At 39.3% G+C, this 15,675-nt stretch overlaps 1 long non-coding RNA gene across 3 annotated transcripts in view; it reads right to left on the bottom strand.

The window, feature by feature from the left end:
• LOC133223888 (uncharacterized) overlaps nucleotides 1-15,028 on the bottom strand; it is a 35,522-nt gene extending 20,494 nt beyond the window's left edge. For all 3 annotated transcript variants that reach the window (XR_009728725.1, XR_009728724.1, XR_009728723.1), the window contains exons 1-2: nucleotides 14,913-15,028; nucleotides 5,954-6,100 (exon numbers count right to left, since the gene is read on the bottom strand). This is a non-coding gene — a long non-coding RNA (uncharacterized LOC133223888). The remainder of the gene's footprint in view (nucleotides 1-5,953; nucleotides 6,101-14,912) is intronic.
• Between the last annotated feature and the right edge of the window lie 647 nt (nucleotides 15,029-15,675).

The raw sequence follows: 15,675 nt of genomic DNA, 5'->3' as shown, positions 1-15,675 counted from the left end.
AATGTACTCTATAGATTCCCATGAGCTGACTCACTTTGTCCTAATGCCAGCGATCTCACTGCAGCTTACGGCTATTCACATTCACTGAGCATCTGCCTCCACATGGAGAACCAAAAGCTTGTAGATGTTTGTGTCTAAAGGCGCCACCTCTGACTATTAAAACACCAGTGGAAAAAGTCCACTTTATTGCAAATTGCCCATTAGCCCTTCCTTTGGCAATAAAAGAAAAACTGCTCCACTCATGCCAACTTCTACAAAGCAACAAACAGTTCAGGAGAAGTAATAAATTCCACCACCCCTCCTGCCCCAGATTTGTGTGTGAAAATCTGCTGCTGGAACTATTCACATTTCTTTTCCTTCAAGCTTCAGTTCTGGAGGGGAGAGGAGGAAAAGGAGTAACAGTCTTCTTAGAACAATGCACTGAGATGTGTTTGGGTCCAATAGCCAGAGACTAGTAATACAGCTAAGAGGCAGGCTTACTGGTGTGCACATGCATGTGAGAGGAGCAAATACATACCCTATGTTCTACAATGGTAAATAATAAAGCATGTGCATCTAGATAACTCGTAATGAAAGTAATCATTAAACTGATGTATCATTTGATGAAGAACAGAAAAAAAAAACCCACCTTTTTTATGGTCTTGATGCAGCTAGGCAATTGCCCAGGCTCTTCACTAAAGGTAAAGTTTGTGGATTGTCACTCAAATGCCTTTTAAAGTTAGCATTTTCAGTGCTAGAAGGCAATACTCTGTGATTACAGAGTACCTTTCTGAACTGAAAATGAGTATGTGTGGTTTTAAGTCAAGGTAACCACTTTTTGGTGTACATTTTTAAGAACAACAGATGACCTGTGAGCCAGCTAAACATCAAGGGTTCAGAAAAGTTGAAGAAAAAATGAGAACAAACCTTTCTTTTTCTGTATATGGCTACTGCAGGTGCATTTATGCATGAAGTCTCTATACACTGGTCATGAAGACAAGACATGACTGTAAACATACAGATTTCATAACAAACAGCAAAATTAACTAACAAAACCAATAAAAAACAGCCTACTTGACTATAATCGTGTTTGAGGTGTGATTACCAGACTATCAGTTCAACCAAGTCACATGAAGTTGTCTATAAGGCAATTCTGATCAATACACTCTGTGTTCTCAGTTAGAAGGTGAGTGTGAGAAGTGTTGGAGAGCTGAGTTCACTGATCAAAACCTGCTTGGAAACCAGTACATCAACATGATACACAATTGATCCACAGTTCAATAGGATGCTCATTTAATTTCAACCAGGCCAATGAATGGCTTTCATTCTTATCTAAATAAGCAAGGTGCTTAGGAAGTGTAACAGCCTATTTGACTCCTGTGATCAATGAACCATGTATCATCTGGACTGAACTCCCCCTTGCCCAAAATGATGGAAGGAGCTCTGCTGAAAGAGTGCTGAGGTAGCTACTAATGAAAGCTGAAGAACTACAGAAATAGTTCCAGTTTTGTCTTTGCCTCTTAGTAATTGTCTCTGTGGCAATAAACCAACCTTTTCGTTGTTATTATTATTTTTTAGTGGGAGAAAGGAGGAGATTTAGTTACAGTTGCTGAAACTGCTCTGAGCATCTACTGTTATTACTGTAACAGGATGCTTTTGTACTGTGGCACCTTGTCATTTCCCTCATACAATCTGAGTCAATTTGGGAAGGTGCAACTCCATTAAATACAGTCAACTTATGTAATAGAAACATTTATGTACCTATACATTACATAGATTCTTTCATTATACTTTGAATTAAAGTTGAGAAAATCTCCAGTGAGAAGCGAACTGCAGTATCTTGTTTTTATACTTCACTGCTTTGTACTGTACTGCCAGAAAGCTATTTTTAGACCTGCTCTGCAATTGCACAGTTGTTGCTTATATCTCGTCTGAAGGAAGTCAGGTTGCCCTACTGAGACTTCGCCCTTCTCTCAAGGGTAAACTGAAATCCATTAAACTTGAATATATACTGTAAACTCTGTGCATTAGTGGCTGTGATGGAAATATTATGTAGTTATTTATAACAAGATATCCATTTTTGGAAGTGAAATAGATAGGCATATCTGAAAATTATTGCCTCTTCATTCTCCTCTTGAAGTTGCTGCCTTTGTGCCTAAAGCTTGGAATTTTTCTTTCGCTGGCACCATGACAAAGCAAGCAAATGTATGTCCACAGAACAGGCCAGTGCTGCCTACAGCTCCACACCAAATAACTTGAGAAAAGTAGCACAGATCCTATACTGCTCCAAAGAAATCCACACATATTTCTGATTACAGCGGATGTTTACTGGGGATAAGCAAATAGCAGAGTCAGGGAAAAATGTTAATCTACCTATAATATACCTAGATAGGCATATACCTATAAATGACAGAGATTAGCATCTATGCACACACATGCACGTGCACACACAAAGTTATTGTCAAACTGACTATAGATACAGTGAAGGTGTCTTGTCCTGACTTGGCTTTTATAAATTACTCAGATTGAGGTAAATATTATTTAACCATCATCTTTCACAGCTGATGCTAAAACAGGGAACGGAAGATGGAGGAAACAGGAAAGGAGGAAGCAGAAAATCTCACTAAGGAATTCCTTTGGGACCTTCTATAAACTATAAGCCATGCTGTAAGATACAAGTGCCCCTGAACTAAAAGAATACACTGCTTAAAACTAGTTCTTCTAGTATTAAGTAATCTTTTTCAGTCTTCTTGTAATCTTGTTCTCTGAATCTATGTTATGCATCCAAATGTACTCAAAGTTAAAGGGCAAGTGTTATATCCTAAAGCAACACCCAGTGACTTACAAAGAGGACCAGTAGCTGTGATTTTTCCCTGCTATTCTTTGGAGGGATCCTGTACAGTCCTCACACTAAATCCACTTTGATGAAATTATACACACACTAGATGCAGGAACTGACCTTATCAGACTCTGATAAGCCCTTCTACTTTCATCAACCTACAAAAATGTTCTTTATCACTTACAGAGAGAAGCAAAGAGATGCACGAACAGCTAGTTGATCTTACAAGACTTGATGGGCTTTGCAGTCAGCTGTCTTATAAAATGGTAAGAAAAACAGCCATAGTAAAATCCTTAACAGTAAGAGCTAAATTTATCAGACTGAAACTGTAGCTTTAATTATTCTAGCTCAAAATTCTGACCAAGATTATGACTACTCTGAAAAACAACAAATACAGACAGCAGCCATATCTAGGCTTCTCAGTTGTGAAGCTGAACCTCAAGGCTTCTGCTTTGTGCGTTACTATAAAAGAAGGCAGGCACCATGAGTGAAAAACAGATGTGTGCATATATGTGTGTGAAAATATATCGCCTCTCATCTTGCAATCACTTACTGCTTGCTGATCTCCATTCTACTTGAACCAATCTGTGCATTATCTGCATCATAGTCTCATACATTTGGGGGAAAAAAAGACAGATGTCAACTATAAAGGAAAGTTACATACAGAGTAATGGGATGGTATTGCTCAGTATGTGAAAAATATAAAAACAAAGCCAGGCATGGCACTTGACTGATAGGTGGGCAGATTCTCTACCTTGTCTCCTAGCTTACCATGACTGTTTTGTGAGTTTGACACCACAAGTGAGCCTGTTGCTCTTCTAGCAGTGAGAAGAAAAGGAATTAGGTGCTTTTTTATTCAGGTAATTGAGGGAACAAATCAAATGTACCCTTGAGAACAGTCCCATCAAAAAATAATTGCATTAAACATAAGTAATCCTGAGCTAGAATGACATGTTCGGGGTATAGAATTATTTTTCTAAGGTTACATTGAGCTTCTAGGCTCAGAGGGGCCACATGGGAAAATCAGATTGATGCTTTGTGGAATTTAAAACAGTTGTGATTTTACTAACATGTTCTGGCAGACAGAAGCATGTACTGTATATATAAATGCCCAGGATATGTTTTGCTTCAAGTTCAAAGCCCAAGCTGTCACATTTCCATGGCCATTTGCAGTGTCTGAAAACAGAGTTCATGTGCAAAGAAACCTTGAGACAGACACCTTGAAACAAGACAGACAGGTAAGCAGGGACAAAGAGCTGTTTTAGAGACGCAAAACCAAAATATGCCAAGGCACTGGAAAAGTTTGTGTCAGCTTCTTATCCTGCTTTACAAAACACCCTGAATTCAAACAAGCTAGTGTGCATGAAGTGGAGAGAAACTTTCCCCTCTCCAAAAAGCATCTCACCCACCTTAAGTCCAGGAGCAGTAAAACTGATAATACTTTTACTCCTTTGGCTATTTACCTTCTTTCTATTTAAACACAAGATACAGACAGCACTGTGATTACCATGATTAGTAACACCATCCCACCATCTTCCTCTCCAGTCTTGCTTCCCACACTGAATTCTTTTCAAAGCTTTCTTTGATGCAAGGAGGTATTTGTTTCAGTGTGACTCCCCCAGTGCCCCATGTTTGCCACATGTCACTGCTCAAAATACCCCAAAGTATTCTGTAGGTTCCAGGTGCTGTGTACTGGCACCTTATCTGTTGTTGCTGTAACTGCATTCCTGGTACTGGACATACAGTGCCCCCTTTGCTTGGTACCATCTCTAACTGAGTAGAGGGCTAGAGAAAAGGCCTCCACTGTGGTCACTTGCAGCTCCCAGCTTACCCCTCATGAAGCAGCTGTACTTGTGCTGCTTTCTGATGGGATAGCTCCCACTCCCCCAGGCAACTATTCACTGCAGCAGCAGCACTAGATTTGCTTGACAGGGAGCAGACATAAAAAGAAGATCATCTCCTTTTCCACATGACCTACCCCTATCTTGCTCTCACTGCTATGCTCGCAGAGCTGAGCATGTTCACTGTGCCATCACTGTATTAAAAGGAGAAAAAGCACAGAGGCCTAAAATACCAGACTGCTACAAACCAGCATAATAAAATGGTATAACCATCTCATGAGACCAAAGGAGTTCTTAAGGATACACAGGATGAATAAGCACTATTCACATTCTTCTCTATCAGTTTTGGTACTTTGTATCCAAAAGGAAAGATCTAGAAGAGCTTTTTTTTACCACGGTTCTAGTGTGATGATATCAAGATGAGGCATAAAATAGTTTCCATAACCTGCAGAAAATCTAAACATTTCAAAAGAATCCTTGTCCCAAACCAGGGAGGGGGAGGGAGGGAGGGAAGAAATCAGAGTGTCAAGAAGTTCACAGTGAATAAATCTTTTCTTATATATCCGAAGCAAATTAAATCCCTTCATTTTGTTTCAGTAACTCGTAATATTCTACTTCACTAAGAACTGCTCTTTATTTGAGTTACTTTAAGCATGAGATAAAAAAAAAAACCCATTTTCTACCACAGAACTGGAGTTTCTCAGTTTGCCATGTCAAGCAGTTTTACAAAACCAAAACGCTTGTCCTGTGTTAAATTATTCATGCTTTCTGTGCTGGCACTTGGTGAAGCCCATTCTGCAGAACCAGACTTCCTTCATACCCTACAGAATAGCTTAAGGCACCCACCTCAGCGCTGACAATTCCATGATGGAACCAAACATTTCACAGCTAGTTTGAAGGGCAAGCATCAGAGATGCTGGAGACACAAGAGCTGTACTGTAGCCCCCAGATGACCACAAGTAACCACAACAGGCACTTAACATATTAAGCTTCATCTTCTTGATACAGAAATACAAAATCAATGCTATGCTTTTGTGCAAAGAAATGTCACTTTGATCTTCTAGTCTTTGACATCTATACAGTGCTTGCTTTCTGAATATGTAATTGTGTTAATTTCTCTCCTGAGCAGAATATACACTAAAATCCAGCAATGTACAAAGCACTTGGGGGGGGGGCAAGCAAACAAAAGCCCCCAAGCAAACAAAAGCCCTACATCCTAAGCAACCTTTGGAGTCAGAGGCCAGATGAAGCACTAAAAAGATAAACACATATTCTCTGAAGTTTATTCCCCCACCTGTTTTCGGTTTTAGTGATTTCTGCTTGTTTGTTGTTCCTCTTCATCATTCCTTGAAGAAATCTCAGGTCAACTTCCTTTTGCAAAGCTTCCAGCCAAGGTTTTTCAGAACTTTGGGCTGACACCACAGGTTCTTCTTAATTGCCACTAGAAAAAGAAAAGAAGTGATTTTCAGGCCATATTTTTAATTACCAGCTTAGCTCTTTTTAAATGTCATCTATTATTTAAAGCTCTCTTTTTGACTCCCGCTGTATGTGAGTTGCATTTGAGGCCTGTCAGGAATAAAACTTGTCATTTGGAAGGCAGCCACTGTCAGCTTTGAGAAAGGTTACCAGTACTTTACCTCCTTATGTGAGAAAAGACAACACTCAGGAATCTAGGAGGCTAAACCAACTGTACTCTTATCGTGGCTGATATTGTGGCAGCTCTTTCCCATGTGAGACAATGCTACACCATTAACATGGAAGCATGCTGACAAAACCAGAACCAAGATATCACCACAAGCACTCCAAAGGGGTGGGCAGTTGCAAATCCAAATGACTGTTTCAGGAACTAAATACAGAGTTAAAGCATTAATTTATGTGTTCATTCTCCACAAAGACACACCTGTGTAATTTAAGAGGCACCAGGGTTTACAGAAGAAGGAATGGGAATTAGGACTTCTGTAATGGATTAATAGTCATGGTGAAGTGTTTTGGTGCAGTGATGCTGCTTTGATAAAATACATGCTCCCAGCTTTCTCTGCCATATGATCCAAATACATTTGACCTAGAATTTCAGCAAAACTAATCCTGAAGTGGAGGATGCCCTTTACGTTGCAAAGTCTTTAACCTATGCTTGAAAGAAATAAAAGGGCAAACAATTCCTACAGTGAATAACATGAGAAGTATTCCTCTCCTAAGTAACCCAATAGAATTCTATATGTAAGCCACTTAACATTTTATAGAAATAGGTGCCTGCTGTCACAGGGAACAAAATCCCTGTAGTACCTAAGGGTTGGAAAGTACCCTTTGGTTTTGTTACTTGCAGTAACAGCTGGTATTCTGGCAACAACTACAACCAGTCCCTCTTTTGTTTCTTTGTAAAATGAAGCTTTACACTGTAAGACTTCTTTGTTTGCTGTTCTAAAGACAAAGTAAGGAGGAAAACTCTGTCAGACCTCATGGCATTTGAGGAGGATCATGCGAGACTATACTGTTAGTGGTTAGTAGTTGGAATGGCAGCAAACAAGAAATTCTATCACCACCTTTTCTTTCTTTGTCAAAAGCATTACCAAAATGGATGCCAGGGGTTGTTCTCATCACATTCTCATCAACACACTCTATTATAAGACACCATGAGTTTTTTCCATTTCTTAGTATTTTACAGGAAGACACACGGAAACAAGCAAAAAGATTTCATATTGCCTGCTCACGTTAGATCACAGCTTTCAGCCATGACTTCCAATGTATATTAAACTACTCATGATTACCACACATTCCTGGGGTCAGTATGTTTATACTAGCTATACTTATTCTTGAACCTTTCCACTGTAAAAAAAGAACAAAACTGAAATGGCTTAAAATCTAAAGAGGAGAGGATCACCTAACTTGAGCCCACATGTACTGCCTGCTGTTTAGGTTCTCTATGAGTAGAAACAGAGTATCTTTGAATGCATAAGGACAGAATCATATTACTGAGCTAGGTATATGATAGCAGGTGCCTGTATAAATTGCTATGACAGTGTGCCAAGGAAGATGTGACACCTACGTTCCCTCATGTAGATCACGAGGGAGAGGAAACTAATAATATTTCTCTTATCTAATATTTTTTTCATAGCTGATTTCCAGGGTATGTTTACAGGGAAATAAAGGCTTAAAAAAACCATATTGGCAAGGCGAGAACCAAAATGGATATTGCCTGAATAGCAAGACTGTCACATATATCAAGTTCCAGATTAGTAACAGGCAAACACTGAAAGGCTTGACTTAGATCTCCTCTTTTGCATTTAGGAACTGATTCCAATCTGCCTAAGCAAATGGGGGAGAAAAAAAAAAGAAATCAGTGCTCTGTGATTCAGTTATACAAGCATCTAACATCAGAATCTCTATAGAGTTTACTCATTGTTTTTATTATCTACACTGGAGATAAGCACTGGGCCTTTGAAAATGAGGTTGATCACAATGCAAACCAGTGATTTTGGATACCCATGTTTTCAATTGGCTCCCTCATCCCAGAACCTTGCAGTATGATTTTTAGAAGCATAATACTGAGTTCTGTCACTGCAATAGTGTCTAATTTTGTCATGGGGTCTCTTCACTTTGAAAACCACAATTTGGATAAACTCTAAGCACCTAAATGCAGCACTGGCCTAGGAAAACTAGATTCAAGCTTGCATGATTACCACACCTTCAGAAAAGACCAGCAGTACAGCTTATCTCTCTCAATCATCAAGCTAACATAAGAAGTGTATGAAAGAAGGTATGTGAGTAACAAGCTCAGCATAGCTACATGTTGCAGAAGCAGCAGTGCAGACCTAATTAAACACCTAATTCACCTCCTGAACCCCAGTTTAAAATATATTTCCATAAATCATCCTGCCTTTGCACTAAAAAGACACTAACTAGTTATTCCCAATGTTGTCTGAGCAGACACACTTTTTTTAGCCACTGGTAAGAGTGAAACCTTGGTAGTTTGTGAGTGAAAGAGAAACATGCCATCCAGTCTCTCAGCGGCCACGATCCTGCATCTCTCCTACCCCAGGCAGAAAGAAGGTGCCCAGTGCAGTGCAGCTTTCTCATGAAATCAGCTGTGCTGTGTGGTAGGTGTAAGAAGAATTTGATTGCAGCCAATTCCATAAGGAGAGAGTAGTTTGTCTGCTTGGGAGGGGAACATAATTGCTGTGAGAAAGCATCCCCAAATCAGTTCCTGACAGGACAGGACCACGCTGACACTAATCACTTTATTCCAGAATATGACTGCTGTTTCAAAATTCCTCTGACAGGTCAAGAGTTACTTTGAAGGTTACAAGACATTGCAGCTCTTCATAGCCCACAGAGTTTCTGCCTCAACTATCGCAATTCTCAGTTTATTGTGAGATTCAGTACTTGTTAAAACACATTGGCTGGAACTTTAAAAGTTTAGTGAAACTGAGTCTTGAAGGGAATCAGGTGCTTCATCTGAGACCTTCATAAGTGATCTGAAAATGAAGGTAAGCTGCTCTTTTATGTATTTCCCCTTCCATTTACACACACTACTGTATACGTTATTTATCCTCCAGATAATTTGAAGACCTTACTATTCCTTTGTTAACTTAAAGCAAAGTGAGTCTAAACAGAGATGTAAATAAATAGCAAATAAATTTAGCTATAGCAAGTAAATTTAGTTTTGTTTGGTATATCTGAAGTTAAGGTTGTATTGCTAACAACTTTTGATCCCATCTGAAAAAACACATTTGCCTTCCAAGTCATTAGCAAGATAATTCACTGAATTTAGTGAATTTCAAGGGTCTCAGCAAATGTTTAAAGTTCTCCACATACAGGAACTGATAAATTCTCACCTGAATATGGATAGCTATAATCAAGAAGTTCTGAGTCACATTTTGGTCTCCCTCTTTATAATGGTAAAGAGAACGAGACTTCCAAAATATTCAAAAGCAGAAGAATGAACATGAAGAAATCCAGGAATTACATGGTAATAAATATGAAATCTTTCAGATGAAGCAGCTTTCAGTACTCTGAGGGAACCTGCAGAGAAGGTCACTTGAAGCAACAGCAACAGCGGTGCTGGTTATCAGGCAACATGCATACAGATCTTGATTAGCCTGATTATACATCATCCTACACCCTCTTCACCCCAAAGTGTTTTAAGCCATCTGCTATGAAAGGGCAGAACTGGTCAGAAATAAAGACAGAGCTCCTGCATAGTCTTCTGTCAGATTCTCTGCCTGGCAATCTACACAGACTTGACAATAGGAAGGCAGCCAAATAAACAGTAAAACTGTTACATTACATCCCACTCTATCTTATGTATTTCTTTTGTTCAGCCACTGTCCAGTCTTACAATTAGATTTTAACACCTCAAGTCTGACTGATACAATTCTGCTGCACCTGGAGCTCAGACCCTTGGAAGTCATTTAAACTTTCATGTCTTCCACTACCAGCGATGTCTCAAACTAATGGACTATGGGACATTATTACAAATGCAGCCATAATCCTCATATCTTATGGCTCTAGATATTCAATGCAGTCCAACAGGTGACTTCAGATTTGACTGCATCCATAGGTAACCATGAAGGCAGAGCTATTTCTTAAAAGAAATAAGTTATTCAGCCCAAGTGAGGTTGTGCCAGAGCCCTCCTGGCATGCAGCTAACTAAATACTTCAGTTTCAAACAAGCACCATTTCTGAGTAGCTCTAGTTTGACAAAATACACAGTAGTGACCGAAGAGATGTTTCTACCCAAATTGCCAGACTTGAGCAACAGAAGTCTGTAATTGCTTTGAAAAGCAGGGATCTACGGATGCTGTTTGAGAACAGCATATTCGATTTGGATATGTCTGTGAGCTACTCATGCACTCACAGAAGATGAGCTTAACATCCTTCCCGAACAGTACAGCTTACCAATCAGCCACAGGAGAAGTGACAAAAGCAGTGCTATAGCATATGTCATCACCAATTTACTGGTACTGCTAAAGCCACTATCCACAGGTCCTGATAAGCGTTGTCTGAGATTTTCTCATTAGTCATTTCCTTTTTCCCTTTTGCTAGACATTTCTGACATTGACTTTGTTATTCACAAGTTGTCTTTGTCTAGGAGCTGGGGATAAACCTTTTCAACACAGACCGTGAAACAGAGAAATAGAGGAAATGAGTTACAAATTGAAAGGACAGCTTTGGTAATGGCTTTTTGTTCATCTAGTCAACTGTGTTACAGTACAGCTGAATGAACTGTTTCCAGTGTACTTCAATAAAAATGTGAAGGAGCAATGAGCATGTATTTCTTTTCTCGTTTTAGTACAGCACATAGAATCATAGAATAGTTAGGGGTGGAAAGGACCTTAAGATCATCAAGTTCCAACCTCCCTGCCATGGGAAGTGACTCCACACACTAAACCACGTCACCCAAAGCTCTGTCCAACCTGGCCCTGAACACCACCAGGGATGGATACTCCAGGTGAAGTCTCACAAGAGCAGTGTAAAGGGGCAGGATCACCTCTTTCAACCTGCTGGTCACACTCCTTTTGATGCAGCCCAGGATATGGTTGCTTTCTGGGCTGCAAGCGCACACTGAAGCCAGCTCATGTTCATTTTCTCATCAACCAACACCCCCAGGTCCTTCTCCGCAGGGCTGCTCTGAATCTCTTCTCTGCCCAGCCTGTAGCTGTGCCTGGGATTGCTCTGACCGAGGTGTGGGATCTTGCACTTGGCATGGTTAAACTTTATAAGGTTGGCATCTGCCCACCTCACAAGCATGTCATGATGTCTTTAATGCTGTTTCAACTTGCAGAAATTAAATTGCTACCAAATGATCCTTATAGTTTAAGTTGTTATTGTCTATGAAATTTGAAAGTAGTAGTATATACAAAAAATACCCAACCTTACCACTTAAGCTCCCAGGGAACCACCAGTAACCTCAGAGAAAACTACCAGCTTGAATAACTTGCATCATGTCTTGCTCAACTGACTTCTTACAATACCTGTTCAACTGGATCAATATAGCATAAAACTAGTTGTGTAAATGTGTTGTAAACTGCTTTCCAAATACAGCTCTTGGTGTCTGATACTGATGTTTAGGGGAATGTAGAAGGTATCCAACATGAAGCTGTCATGAATACAAAGGAGTCTCTAATTAAAAACCTGATTTAGAACTACATCTCAGTATTCAGGGATTTCAAGAAATCCTGACTCCTGGGTTTGCTTCAGTGCAATTTACAAACCAGTTAAAATTAGCAATATTTGTTTTCCATACACACACTTTCTTATTAGGGAAAATAATATGTATTTGCATATAGATCTATATAGAGAAATCATATTGCACATATCTGTTTAGTAATTAATAAATGTAACTGTACAACTATTCTTCAAAGAAAGGGAGAAGGAAATAGTAAACACAAGATATATTAAATTTTAACAAGGACTATTATCCATATCAGCTGGGAAGCTCCTGAAAATCCTGGAAAACATATAGCCAAAAGTCATTCTACACACTTGTAATGGTCATGATCGATGTTAGGTTACATGATTATCGATCTTGACTATACGGTTAAAATATTTCCTACAAGAGATGAAAACATGAAGCAAACTGTAATGAAGAGAACACAAAAGAGAGAATGGGAGACTATCTCAGATTTCATTTTTTTTTTAGCAAGAGTACTCAGCTTAGGCTGATACTTCAAACAGACCCTGTGCTCGTGTGCAGGAGTTATGAAACCACTCATGCTGAAATGGTATGAGATGGTGCAGTAAAAGCAAACAGTGGGACCCACATTTGTATGTTACACTGAGAAGAAAGAGCATATGCAAAACTGCTGCCCATACCTTGACAGAGGCAATCTATCCCAGTTTAAAATTTAGCTGTTGTTAGGAAACAAACAGCTCACCACTGCATTCCTCCATTTGTGCTCCTGTTGGTGTGTGTCTTGCTTCAGATACTGCGAGGAGGAAAACTGCAGCCTTGGGGAAGCTCTCTTAACTCTTTCTAGTTGCTTGAGCTTCCACTGACAGAAACAAAAGCTGGTGCTTTGCTTCTTATTTCTATCTCATACCTGATCAGCCATGAATTTCACATTTACTGAATTAAATCCACTGCTTACAACACTGTGACTTCACTGTGAAGAGACAATGTCCTATTTATAAAAATACACTCACTATTTGTAGTTATGTTTGGCCCAAGGTGATGAATGCTGTTCTGACTACCTTGAAGAAATTACAACTGAAACTATTTCTATAAACGAATTATCATTTTATATAAAATATATAAAACGTGAGCTCGGACTTCTGGTATCAAGAAAGGCATTTACACACAGAAGAACTCCGCATTCAGTCAACAGCACAAAACAGCACAGTTGGCACAAACTAAAAACAAATCTAAAAGCAAAAAGCCTCCCTCTGTCTATAAAAAATTGATATGAAATTCTACTAACATTAATTATTTGTGTTTTTCTTCTTTTCTTTTGTTCCTATCCCTTGAGATTTGGTGGCAATGTAAGTTTTGATAGGTAAGTAATAGCTACCTGCTATAGATTTATAATGTTCGTGGAGAAATACCTTACTTTCATTCAATGGACAGGGAAATGGAGGCACAGAATGACAAGGCAAGCTGGTAGCTCACCCAGGAGAACAGTAACAGGAATAGAAGTCAGCATCCCTGAACCACAGCTCCAAATCCTAGCATCCAGGACACGCTATTTCTCGTAATTCATAGTGACACACAAAAATGCATTTTTCCCTTCAGAAAAACATTTGTTATTATTTCTACTGCTATCCCTTATTGAACCATTTCCACAGTGATGCTCTTAATGCACCAGTATAGCTTTCTGTTACACTGTAGAGCTGCATCCCAGATAAACACGCTAGGGGAAGTCTAATGATGAGTATATTGGAACCTGCTCATTTAATTTATAGTTTTAATGTTCTCTGAATGTGAACTTTTCTAGTGAGTGAATACTGTAACTGATCCACTGTGAACAAACTGCTTGAATTAATTTCACTCCTGCCACAAAGCCTTGTCTTGAGACTTCAGGCCCCAGCATTAAAGGTAAGTAAAAAAGGACTTAAGAAAACAGTAATGAGCAGATCAATAACATGTATTACAATAGATACCAATTTTTACATGCATGCAAAATGAGTACAAGGTGACAAATTCTGATACTGAATCCTGCCAGTTGCAAGGTGACACAGAACCTGCTTGAATCCTCTGTTATCTCTTCTCTGAGTAAAACAGACTTGGGAGGGGTGACTACAGTGAAGATTTAGTGACCTCTTCCTTGTACAAAGCAAGACCCTCTGGAGCTGTAATCAAAGGATCTAATCAAACTACAAATCAATCACCTCTTCAAGTATTTCCACTGTACCGGACCTACAGAATCATGAGATTGCCTATTGGCCTCCCAGCTTTTAAAATTTGTAAGAAACTGTCCTCAAAACAGAGGCCTATTCCACCCTATAAATCCAAAGGCAAGGGTGCACCATTCCCATGCTGATAAAGGGACGTTCTGTTCCCCTGTCCCAAAGAAGCCAGAAATACAGAATGAAATCATTTCATCACCAAGTGACCTTTCCAGCTCCTCCTGTAAATTGCATCCATCTTGACAGCTATGAATACTGAACCACAGTCAGCCTCTACCTCCTCCTCCCAAAGTTATTTTTTTCTGTCCCTGAGGAAAGCTATCGTTCACAACAGTATTTCACATGGAATACAGTTAACGTAATATAATATAACACAGGTAGCCATTGTTACTGGAAAACGTTTTGCCCTAAGAAGTCAGAAAAACTGTTTAAGGTTTCCTGGCTATCTGTTGCTGGAGTTTTGCTATACCTGTACAGAGATGTCATTTGTTGCCTGACATTACTATTTCAGTATGGTGCCTTAGCTAGCTTTGTCCTGCTGTTTTCTTTTTTGCTTTTCCAGTTATGTAAAGCTTTGTGTACAATAAGACAAGACTACTGGATTTTGTTTGTAAAGTAGTCTTCTCCTCCTCCCAAGAGAAATACCCTCTATACCAAGTAGTAAAGCTGCCTGCAGCAGCCTGTGACTTGATTTCATGAATCTCAGGTCTGACGTATATATGAAGTCCAGTCCATTAAAACTGAGCTTTGGGAACTAAGCCTTACGTTTCAAAAGTGACTTCAATGCTTTTCAAAGACATCACTGGAAGGGAAAAACACACAAAAAAATCCAAGAAACCAAAACCCCCCACAAACAACCACCCCAAATCCTAGAAAAGAAAGAAAAAGAACTAGTGCTTATGAGACCTGACCTGGGTTTGAAATTAAAGCTCTTCAGAGACCTCCCAGTTTAGCTCTGTGAGACTTCCCATGGTGGAGCTTTAGATTAAAGCTTTTAATGAAGCTCAATTGCAGAACACAACAAAATATCAGCTTTTTATCACTGTTTTGCTGAATTACAATTAATTTCAGCTGATAGAAAAACAGCAAAGAACATTGGATAAACAGCAGCAGCTGTAAGAGGCCAATGTAATTTCAGCACTAATTTGCACAGCATGGAAGTTCCCCACACACACATTTGCCAGTCCCAGCTCTCTAATAGGTGTGAGCTCCCTGGCTTCCCTTTTCAGCAGCCCTGGGTGTTGGGAGATGTCAAAGCTATCCGAGTTTCTAATGTCTGCTACATTAACAGTAATGGTTTCCATCTCCATTATTAAATCTTTAAGACAGAGTCAGAAGCAAACATAAAGGTTGCTTTTCTTTTTATTCTACTACTTGTGCATTTTCACTAGTGTGGTTATCTGATGTTTCTTCAACCAAGCATCAGCTCTGGAGGGAACAACTTCACTTGAAACAAATCTAACTTTGAAAATGGCTTTAGTCTCATCTTGAAATATCACAAATAGCTTTGTAACAAGTGAACAAATAACACCCCCTCGCCTCTCAATTCTGGAACAATAAAATAAAATTAAAAAGCCTGTTTGAATCATAAGAAACCACAGGCTGTGTTTTACTTGTTGAAAAACTGAAAAGATGGGGTAGATAAGTAATATGCAGTTACCCAGTGGCCTGGAA

Source organism: Neopsephotus bourkii, unplaced genomic scaffold, assembly GCF_033783945.1.
Source record: "Neopsephotus bourkii isolate Nb327-2 ecotype Australia unplaced genomic scaffold, CSIRO-AGI_Nbou_v1 NB_1655, whole genome shotgun sequence".
NCBI lineage: Eukaryota > Metazoa > Chordata > Aves > Psittaciformes > Psittacidae > Neopsephotus > Neopsephotus bourkii.
This window is presented reverse-complemented; position numbering and strand designations above follow the sequence as displayed.